Source organism: Oxyura jamaicensis, chromosome 4, assembly GCF_011077185.1.
Source record: "Oxyura jamaicensis isolate SHBP4307 breed ruddy duck chromosome 4, BPBGC_Ojam_1.0, whole genome shotgun sequence".
Lineage (NCBI taxonomy): Eukaryota > Metazoa > Chordata > Aves > Anseriformes > Anatidae > Oxyura > Oxyura jamaicensis.
In genome coordinates, this window is record NC_048896.1 from 78393117 (window position 1) to 78404228 (window position 11112).

An 11112-nucleotide genomic window follows, 5' to 3' on the forward strand; every position below is an offset into this window, starting at 1 on the left:
TTAATAGGTATTAATGAACCAGAGTAATTATGCATATTTTTTACATCATTAAATGTTATTGGTAGGTACCTTTTAAAATGTAAGTGACATTAAATCTTTTCCCAGAAAATCATACAATTCAATTTCACAAGAGATATAATACATATGTAACTCAATAATATGGAGGAAGAGGCAGACAGGAGATAGTAGCAATAAAAACCCAATAAAAAGTTTTATAAAAATGCTTAACCATAAAAACAAGGCTAAAAAGTGTCACTGCTGATTCTCTGTCAGGAATCAACAGAGACAGAGATGGGTTTTAGGAGAGATTGAGTGGGAGGAAAATATTCCGTAAGCAGTCTGGGGAAGAGTGAACAAAATTTGCCTCAGAGGTTAAGGCAGATTCACAGTAATGAGATAGCAGACTATGTCAGATAAGTAGGCAGATACTGAAAGATGCAGAGCTTCAAAATTCAGAGAAGCTGAGTTTATAGCAGCTAATCTCAAACTCTTCTGGCAACCCAATTTCTAGATTTGTGACACCACTCTGGCTAGCATTTCTGGACTCATGAACCTATTTCTTGTTGCAGAAGTGGGACTTGCAATCATATTTCCATTAGACCCACTCCATGTCATGGCCCTTAGGATGCATGTCTGGTTCATCCAGCCTTCTTCATCCTTTGGCAATTTCCCCCACATCTAATAAGTAGCTTCACCTCTACCTAAAATTCAGTAGTCCACTTCTCCATTGTTTTGTCCAATACATATGTACAAAACTATAATAGAACTCAGTTCTACCTAGAGGCAATTTTTTCAAGGTTAGATTTTGTTGTTTTTGCTTGTTTGTTCATTTTCACATTTGTACTGACACAGATTATATGTAACTAAAAGAACGCAAGCAAAATATTCCTAGGAAAATTTGAGCAGTTCTTGGATACCCAAACACACTTGGATAAACATATATTCTGGTAAGTCAGTCAATAAATATCAAGAGTAAAACAGGTTTTGATGTTGGTACCTTAAGTCATGTGGGATTAATTAATATCAGAAGAATTGTATCTTGTCAAAATTATTTTTCCTGACTGATTTTGTTTCCTATCTACATATTATAAATATGTTTAATAATATTTACTATAGAATTTAGAAAATAAACTTTGGAGGGGTTGTGAAAATTAAAATCTCTGTCCTGAAACAGTACACTGTGCAGGAACAGAAGAAGGATACAGATGCTTTGGAAGCGTCTGTGTCTGAAACAGCCGAAGATAGAAGTTCACATATTCTGCGAGTTGTCTTTGAAATTGCTACTCATAAATTTAGCTTCCATCCCTGGCAACATAATGGAACAGCTATTGAGAAAACAAATTTACTAAAACACTTTGAAGTCTGCCAGACAAAGTTGATTATTTTTTTTAAAAATTTTATTGTGATACAAAATTAATGAACAGACAGCAAAAGATACACTGTCATGTGCCACAATATTATCAGTATACTGTTTTCTTTTGGACATTTTAGCACTGAGCTTAGGTGTTTTCAATTACAGAGACAGTTTCCACCTTGCACTGTTGATGCAGGAGAGGACTCCTAACTTTGATCCTCTAAATTAAGCCTTAATTAGAAGCCTCTGCTGGGCTGTGGATTAGCCTTTCTTCTCCCATCTCTACTGTGTCAAAATACTGTTCCCAAGTTTAAATCAAATTGGAAATGAACTCTCATGTTGACAGAAATGAAGGGTGATGACAAACAATGAAGGGTAATGATAAACAATAACTTTGAAGGGAGGCATTTAGTGCAGTACACATAGATTAGTATTAGTCCTGATCTCATTTAATAGCTTCAATAATGAGCTAGAAGAGGGAGTAAATGGTACATTAATGAAATCTGCAGATCTATTAAACTAGGAGGAGCTGAGCATGCTGCTGAAAATGGAGAAATAATACAAGGGGTCATGGCAAGATTAGAAATACAAAATATTGTAATGACATTCAGTTTAGAAAAGAGAAGAATAATATTTGTGTTAAAAATATAATCAACAGATGGTTACAGGTATAATGCTGGAAGAGATTTAATATTAAGAACACCGGGAAAACTAGGCTAGAGTCTGTAACTGAACAGTAGAGAAAAACAGTGAAATCTGGGGAGAACTAGTAAAAAATAAGCAGTAGTGACTCATCTTAAGCAGCTCTTCTGCCATCAGCTCTCCTCTGCATTTAGTCTGGGCACTTGAAAAACAGACTATCTGTCAGATGTTCAGAGATTGTGTAACTACAGAAGTTTTTCCAGGAAGAAAACTTAGAAGCAAGCCATCCATTTAACAGAGTGTTGTCCTTCATGGAGTGAATGACATAACTGTGAGCCACTGGCTAAAAGACAGTAAAAGCATGAGACTGGAGAAATAAAATATTCTCCCACTGCTTCTGGTAATTGCATCATGCAGCTTGAATTTTTTTTGATATTGCTGAGAAAACTGCCAATGCAATGCCAGCTGCTATGAACTTTCCAATACCAGATATATGTGCACAATATCTTGGAGAGCTAAAGCTAGTAGTGAGCAAGTTAATTGCAGTTGAGGAACTAACACAAATTAATCTTGCTGAGAATAATGGATCACAAGCTGTAGTGGAGTGCCAAAGTAATGTTATATCACTGCCTGTACCAGAGAGGGTTTCGGCAATTTGGCATGGCACAGCATTAGGATGTATAGCATGTATGTAAAGTGATATTCCATATTGGTCATCAGTCATCAAAAGTCCTTGGTAGCTGTTGGCTGTTGAAGGAATTGTCCTTTATTGCTGAGTGCCTCCATACAGAATTTTTAAGTGGGCCTGACTGCTCAAGAGTTTGTCACTGTCACAACATTACAACCCAACACTGAATGAGCAGAGAGCAGGGCATTGATCCACAGCTTTAAATTTGCACACTTCAGTAGAAAAACTGGCTCATGTAAAACCACGCTGTATTCATTTATATCTCGGCGTGTCCTGCCGTTCCACGTTCCTGGCTTGTTCACCTTCTAAGTGAACAGACTTAAAACCTATGAGCTGTCATGCAAAAATGTCAGGATAAAAAAAAAAAAAAAGTAGAAGAAAGGAGGGTATATATATGAAAACCAACCCAAACAAATACCAGGCGCATACACAGACATGAGAAAGGTCCCTTGAGAATGACACTTGTTTGTTGAGAAAGCACCTTTTCACTGATGTTTCAGGGAAAGCTGCCTAAGTTTTTCATAAATTGTCAGTTTCAAGAAATCTGTAGAAACTGCCTACTGGTGAAGTTGCTTGATTTGATTTTGCCAAGAAAATATCTGCTACAGCTAATCAGATTGACTGAAAGTGCTCAGGGTGACATATGAAGGATTTTAAACAAAATTTGTTACCATTTTTAAAATAGAAGGTCCAGAAGTCTTACATGCACAGAAAGCTGTGCAATTCCTTTTTTTTTATGTCATGATATTTCTCCACAGAGCTGAATTTTCAAATGTGTATATCATCTTCACTGCACATACCAAGCTCTGTTTTAAAACCAGTATGCCCCATTTTTCCCCATATGTACACTTTGCAATCCCAACACTTTACCCAAGGGTGACCTCGCTTTGGAACATCATGTGTGTCTATATGAATGCAAATCTGCAGGTCAAAAGTGACTGTCTTGAAAATGTAGGCCCAGTACCTGGCTGTTTTGATGCTTCCTCTGTGAAACTTTTGTCTTTTTAGCAACTAAATCATATTTATCTTTAGAAACCTGGCATATCACTTGGGTTATATTGCTGGGTCTCACTTACATGTTCTTTGTATTAATCTATTAATCTAATCTGTAGCATTCACAACTTGCATATTTCCCTGCACAACACAGGTTTTCTTTTTGTTGCAGGTTTCTGAGCCCATATGCCATCAACAAGAAGAGGAGGGCAGGCATCCAGCCAAAGCCAGGCAGAGCTTGCACTGACTGCAGCCCCATGCATGCATCGACCTGCAGCCCCTGCTGCCACTGCGTGCCTTGGAGGGACAAGCGTGTGCTCCAGTCGCGTCACATGGAGGGTGAAAAAGCATGTGAGAAGTCTGAGCTCTTACAAAGATGATGCAGCTCAGTACTCACAGCCTATCAACTGACACCAATGGAAATCACTCACGAGCTTCAAGAAAATTTAACAGAGAAATTAACAATTATGAAAATACATGGCTGAATAAGTGGATAGAGTTATATTGGTGTTGCAGCTGATGGAAAGCCTGAAATGTGAGGGCAAATAGAATATTAGGCACCAGAGAATGCACTCCAAATGTTTCTCCCTACCTCTTGGGAAATACTTCAAGCAGGATGTGTAAAACCACAAAAAAGCAAAAATAACCCCCCCGATATAAACCTGGTTTTAAAACTTTGAATGATCATAGAACCACGCTTTTTTTCAGTTTTATGAAGATGTTTTGGCTGAAATGCTAGTAATCCAGAATTCTTAATACATTATCTTTACACTTTATCTTTTTTTTTTTTTTTTTTTAACTTTTCAGGTATTTTTATGATTATTATTTATTTTAACATATGTCTAGAAAAAAAGGTAGAAAGGATTCTGCTCAAACTGATTTTGTACTGGGGATATACTGTCTAAACCAAATGATTTCAACATTTATGATTTGTATTAAGTCCTGTAAAGTCCCACATTCTGTTTTCAGAATTAGCTAGAAATAGAGAGACAAGGTTTTATAGCAGTGAAACGGTATCTTTCATTTTCTTTTCTTATAGAAATGCTGTTTCCAATGTCACTGACTATGACTAATGACATTGACTATGACTTTAGCAAATATGCCTGAAAAGCTTCTTCCACCAGTCAGGATTAAGAAATCCCATTATATTAGTGCATTTACATAAAATCCACTTCTCTATATCAGCAATATGGAACTATCTACTATTAAGCAGCAGCACACTATGAGAGACAGTAGTTGATATTACTTTTCAAAAGATTTGTGCTATGCCATTATGCTGTAAATATTTTTCCTTTTGCAAGATATACTATCCATTGTACTGTTCATTTTTATCCTGCAAAATATTAGTAAATACTACTGCTTGCACCTGGAAAGAGAGATAAGTAGTACAGCAATACTTTAATTTGACAAAGTAATCCAAGTACCTATTTGGAGTTCAGTAAATACAGGTTATTTTTCAGACAACCTATGCTTTACATATATATTTTTGGTCTTTGGTCTTCTGAACAGTGTTACAGATGTGCAATGATGTCTGGGGATGATGCTATTCTGGAAATTTTGCAAAACTTGTACCTGACCCTGAATCTAAACGAATAGAATCAAAAAAAAAAAAAAAAAAAAAAATCAATAAAACCGTTTAACATAGCTGTCTCTTGCTTGATTTAAACACACAAATAAAATAATAATAATAATAATAATAATAAAAGGATATGGTGGGTATAATGGTGCAGCACTGACCTTTTTATCATCACAGAGGCTGACTACTTAGCAAAGAAGTCACACAGATGAATATTCAGTTTAACTTCTTTAATCTTTTCCCATGTTTTAGCTTTGCTCAGAGGAATCTGAACATTCACATAGTGCAGATAAAATCATGTAGATTCTTCCTCTTAAATTACTCTTCTGATTAAATACTAAAGAATTTTATAAACAACACACAGAAAAAAAGTGGAGTTTATGGGTAAGTAAGTCTGTGTATCCAACTCCTTTATATCTTAATTGCCTCTTTCAAACTAAACTGGTGAATAGACCTAGCAATGGTTGCTGTATTAAAGCTTTCGGCTGTTGGGTGATCAGTTTCCAGTAGGAGGCAATAACTAAAGACATGAGGATGCCAAGGTTGACTGAACATACATACTGACCTCTTAGAGATGGTTCTGGCTCTTACATGCCCAAGGAGGCCTGTAGAAAAATAGTGGGTATTTGTCTAATTAAAGGACTGTATCATGATCTATGACATGGACTGGGAAGGGGTAGACACAGGCAATCTATTATTTTCTAGCCTTTGAAAAACAGATTTTTGAAATTACTATTCTGTTAGCAGAATGCATACAGCACTTTATTAAATGTAATTAAAATCCGGCCACTGGTGGTGCCGCTACTCACATCACTTTCCTCTCTTTGTCTGAGCCAAGGCAAGAAGTTGTAGGAATAGAAATCTGTTACCTTTTATGTGGACTATTACTACAGCTTGTCACTTGTTCCAGTTATTTGTTTCCTTGCCAAAGACTGAGGAACTTTACACTGAGTTCCAAGTTCTGCAGCAGAGTGTGCTCTACTGATTATAAATTATTTTTATACTCCGCTTCTGGCCTGCATTCCTGATCTTAGCGCCTGTTGGTTTTTTTTGAAACAACCTTTGGCAGCAGTAGGAAAATGGCAGGGAATGTTTTGTTTGGCCTCTGAACTCTAGAGTGGAGCCTACTCAATCTCAGCACTGGCCCAATCCAGGTAATTCAAAGAAGCTGAGAAGGGCTGAGGCATTCTCAAAGTGGACTGAATTTTTGGCAAATTATACAATCAAACTCTAACAAGCTCTCCACTGGGCTTATGTAAAGGGTTTTTCTTCCAAGGCTTATATTAGTTCCAAATTTTAATGAATCTTGCCAGATATGGCAAGAAGCTTATGCTAACATGCATTTGTCATTTGTGTCCAAATTTCGATTTCCTCCTTCAGTGTCTGGAGATGCTAAAGCTACCTTGCTTTCTTCCTATGAAAATCTCATGTTTCAGACACCTCTGATCTACACCAGGACAAATTTGGGACCTGAAAGAAAAAGGCAAGTACACTTGTACACCAAAACAATGAGTAGATGCAAGATAGAGCTGTTAGATGAAATATTTGCAAGAAAAGAGTCCAGTTCTTACGTTGCCCCACTAAAGTTAATGTTAGAACTAGATGAGTGTCCTAATAATCAGCATGTGTTTGCTATCCTATTGAACTTGAATTCCCCTCCTTTTTTTTTTTTTTTTTTTTTTGGCATTCTGGATATCTTATTTACAAAAAGCACGTCACAGTGCTACATTCTGACAAAATATATCCCAGTTCTACTGGTTCCAATGGTAAAAAAGTCATAATCATTGCTGCTTTTTAAACTCATTTTTCCAATTTTACCATTTTCTTCCTTTTATACATACTATTGTGGAATTCCTCAGAGTGCAGTGAAAAAATGCAAATTCTATCATGGTTCTGACAAGTACATTACAAAAAAAAAAATTCCATTTCAGACTCTGTAAGGGAAGAAACAGCCTCTATGATCAAAATCAGCACAAGCTTTCCATTGGAAGTTGGATGAGGTCTTAGCTTTCACCAAAATTCATTCAGGTTAACTAAATAATTTAAGGAGAATAAAATATGACACATGATGGTATCCAATTTTTTTCTACCCACAAAACATTTTTTTTCACATAGCTGTAGCTGATATTTTAAAAGCTATTTTCTGTCTTCTTCTAACCCAGTTACAGTGCCACTATTGCAATGGGTTGTTAAATGGGTATTGCAAAAAGGATTGGGATTTTTTTCTTTTGCTCTCTCCCTCCCAGTCAAGATTAGCCAACCTCTAGTCGACATATATATAATATATATAATATTTCTTAGGGTTTTCTAAAGACTGCAGGTTGTGTATACTCAAAAAATCTGTATTTCTCTTGCACTTCCAGCATAAAGTCTTGGACTGATGCCTAGAACAGACCCAAGATGTGTATCTCTCAGCATGCTCTGTCATGTGCTATTGGTTATAAGCCTTGCAATTGTTATACAGCTGGAGTAGTGCCTTAAGCATACCTTTGCCTTTCAAGGAGAAGGTTCAAACAAAACAAAACTTTTGTTCTCCTAGGAAAGTTCGATGAGAATGTCAGCATGACAAAGCAAGCTGGGAATATTTTCTTAAGACAAGATCTTGTGATTAGTATAACTTTTGTTTCTGGCAATATCTAGCTATTTGCATGGAATACTTTACAGCCATTAATGTATGTAGGCATTGGTTTATTCTCTTTCCAAATTCTTATTTTAGATTTAAAAGGGGGTGACATGCATTTTTGAACTTTTTTTTTTTTTTTTTTTGGCATTGTTTTCCTTCCATGTGCTGAATTTTCCAATGAGAAGAGTTCCCAGATGGAATGAGAACACAGTAAGTTGGGAATAACACTGTCAAAAGGCAAAGTACTGTAAAACAAAAACAAAACAACACCAGTTGTTTACAATAAACAATTTCCATTGCAAAAGGATTCCAGTGCTGTTATGCTCAGATCTTCTTTCTCTGTGCCTGAAAAGGTGCTATGAAGGAGAACAGAGTCCCTAGAGAAAAGATAAATGATTTCTCAAAATCCATATAAAAGCTCGATATCAGGATTAGGAAAACATTTATATCTTTCATCAAGCAAATGTCCTTTGCAGGAGACAATACCTACCTATACATTCGCACCTCTACTGTAAAATTATTCTCTCTCACTATGCACATTTCTGAAGAGTTAGGAAAATGTGCAGATATATGTTTTGTTCTACCATACACAATTAGAAAAATGGAAATCTGGAAGTTTTTTTTAGATTTAATTAAAGTAAGTTACTGTGCTGCTTTGTCCTGGAAAGCATATGCGTAGAAATGCTCAACAGAATATGAAGCTCGGAATAGCCCTTCAAAAATAGACATTAACAGAGCTTTATAACTTAGATGTTAAAATGTCAGAAAGAAGACCTTAAACTCAAAATCATGTATCCCAGCTCTCCCGTTCTGAATATTTTGTATGCAATAACTTGTATGTACTGCCAAGCGGATGCTGAAACATATCTTTTCATCCGTAACTTTCAATGGCAAGTCTTCTGTACTAAATTTACTTTGCATTTTAAAAGTTAAAAAGTTGAATGATTGCCTATTAAATTCAATACTACCATATCTCAGCTCCTGTGGAGAAGTAAATCTTAAAGGCTTGTGTTCAGTATACAACCAATTCAAACACGAACACTGTAAATGATGTTAGAGATTACCTTTTTATCATTCAAATTTCTCCTGTGAATCTGTCAGGGAAAGAGGTGGTTTTATAAAAGAAATAATTAGAATTGCCTTTGAAGTGAGTTGTGATCACAATCTAATAAGGTAGATAAGTATTTGACAGTAGGACTAGAATTTTAACAGATGCAGCAAATCTATCTACAAACAATAGCTTTTTCATTGGACAGCATCAGAAAACTGCTATGCTTTTTTGTTGTGGTTTCCCTCTGCTGTTGTCCACCTATCACTTTAAAATTAACCATCATTAAAACTTGAATACAAACTCTTCTCAAACTATGTTTGTGTATACATACTGTAGATATTCATCACTATGATAAATGAAGGGAAGTTTCTGTTGAAAGCTGGAAATAGCCCTTTTCTCTCTCTCTCTCGCTTTTTTTTTTTTTTTTTTTTTTTTTTTTTAAGCTATTTGAGCCTAATTCAAGGAAATCTATGGAATAATACCATTACCCAACTCACTGCAGCCTTCCATGAGATCACTCATGCCACTCACTTTTTCAGGCATGATGTCTCTTTATAATACTTTGACCACTGTGGAGTCTCTCCTAGGTGCTTATTTCCTAAGTGAAGTCCCTGCATCACTTAGTGAGATGTTTGTGTGCACTTATTCTGAAACATGAACCTCTCCAAGAGGAGAGGAAGTAATTTAAGTTTCCAAATATTGGCAAACACATAATTGTCATTAGTTTCTTGAAGTTCTATTTCTTTCTGCACATGGTCCATACTAATGAAAGAAAAATAGCTTGGATAATCTGTATAACTCTATCAAATAGGAATAGACTGCTAATAAAGCACTGAAAAGAACATGGCCAAACTAAGTACATGCCAAGCTAAATTTCAAAGTCTTCAGATATGAGTGTTGCTTAAAATTGTGCAGGAAAAAACACAATCCTTCACATGAAAAATGGAACAGTTACATGACATACTATCACAAAGCTGGATGAAATGATTTTTGGCAAAACTTAAAATAGTAAGTGACCAGGATAAAACTGACCTTTGGTCAGTAATCATATCTGAGAAATTTCAGCTGTAAAGGTGAAAGCTTGACAAAGTTATAAATAACTGAAAAGGACAGAAAGAACACATTAAGAAAATTATAGCTGTCAATATGGTCTCTATCTGGAATACTGTTACTGGTAGTTTTTCGATATAGCACAGACAGCAGAGTAAGGTGATCTATGGAAAAACAATCTGTCATTAATTAAGAGGAAATGAAGACTGTAGTGGAGATGAGATCATGGACCATCCAGAAGACCAACCACTAAAAAAAAAAAAAAAAAAAAAAGGTCTCTTTTAGCCAACTTCAGTGTTTTACTGAATTGACCTTTGAACCACTAAGTCATCAGTTTCCAAATATCCAGTTTCACTGGCAAATTACTCAGCAGAATATGACATGATCAATGATCTGAAAGTTTTCAGCTGGTTGTATTGATCAAATATATAAACAAAACACAACTGTCAGCTGCTCTGAGTTCACTACTGATTAAGTGATGCTTAAAACAGTTAATGAATAAATGCTTGAACACAGAAGAAAAAAGCCTAAGTGATATAAAAGTGTAAAGATGTTTATTGCTCACTTAATTAATAATTTGCTTTATAATTGATTTTTTTAAATCATTTGACTGACAAAGCAAAGGTATGAACTATAATTACTAGCTACCTACAATTGCTCATTTTTTGGATTTCCGTTACACACATCTGAAGTGCAGAAAGCAGAATCACTGAACTCTCTGAAGAGGCTGCTGAACTCTCCTCCCAATATTGGTGACAAAAAATAAATCTTAGACAATGCCAATTACTACAAAAATGTGAAGGTTGATTACTTTTCATACAAAAAGGCACATAAGCAAAGGCTGTGGAATGCTGAGGCAGGGCTTGGGCACACAAAGGAATTATCATAAACTAATGAGCTTCCAGGTGTGGGCCGAACTTGGGTAACTAACAATATTCATACTCTTAGCTGGAAGCAAATCTGAAGCAAAACAAGTTACATTAATCTTCAGGGAGAGCATCCTCTGTTAGCAAGACCAGCCCCAAACAAGAGTCTAGTTTTCAATGATGCACTACCTCATGAAGAACATCTATCTGATTCTCCCTTGTCCTCATCTGACAATCGGAATAATTTCAACTTTTAATTTGGGAATTTA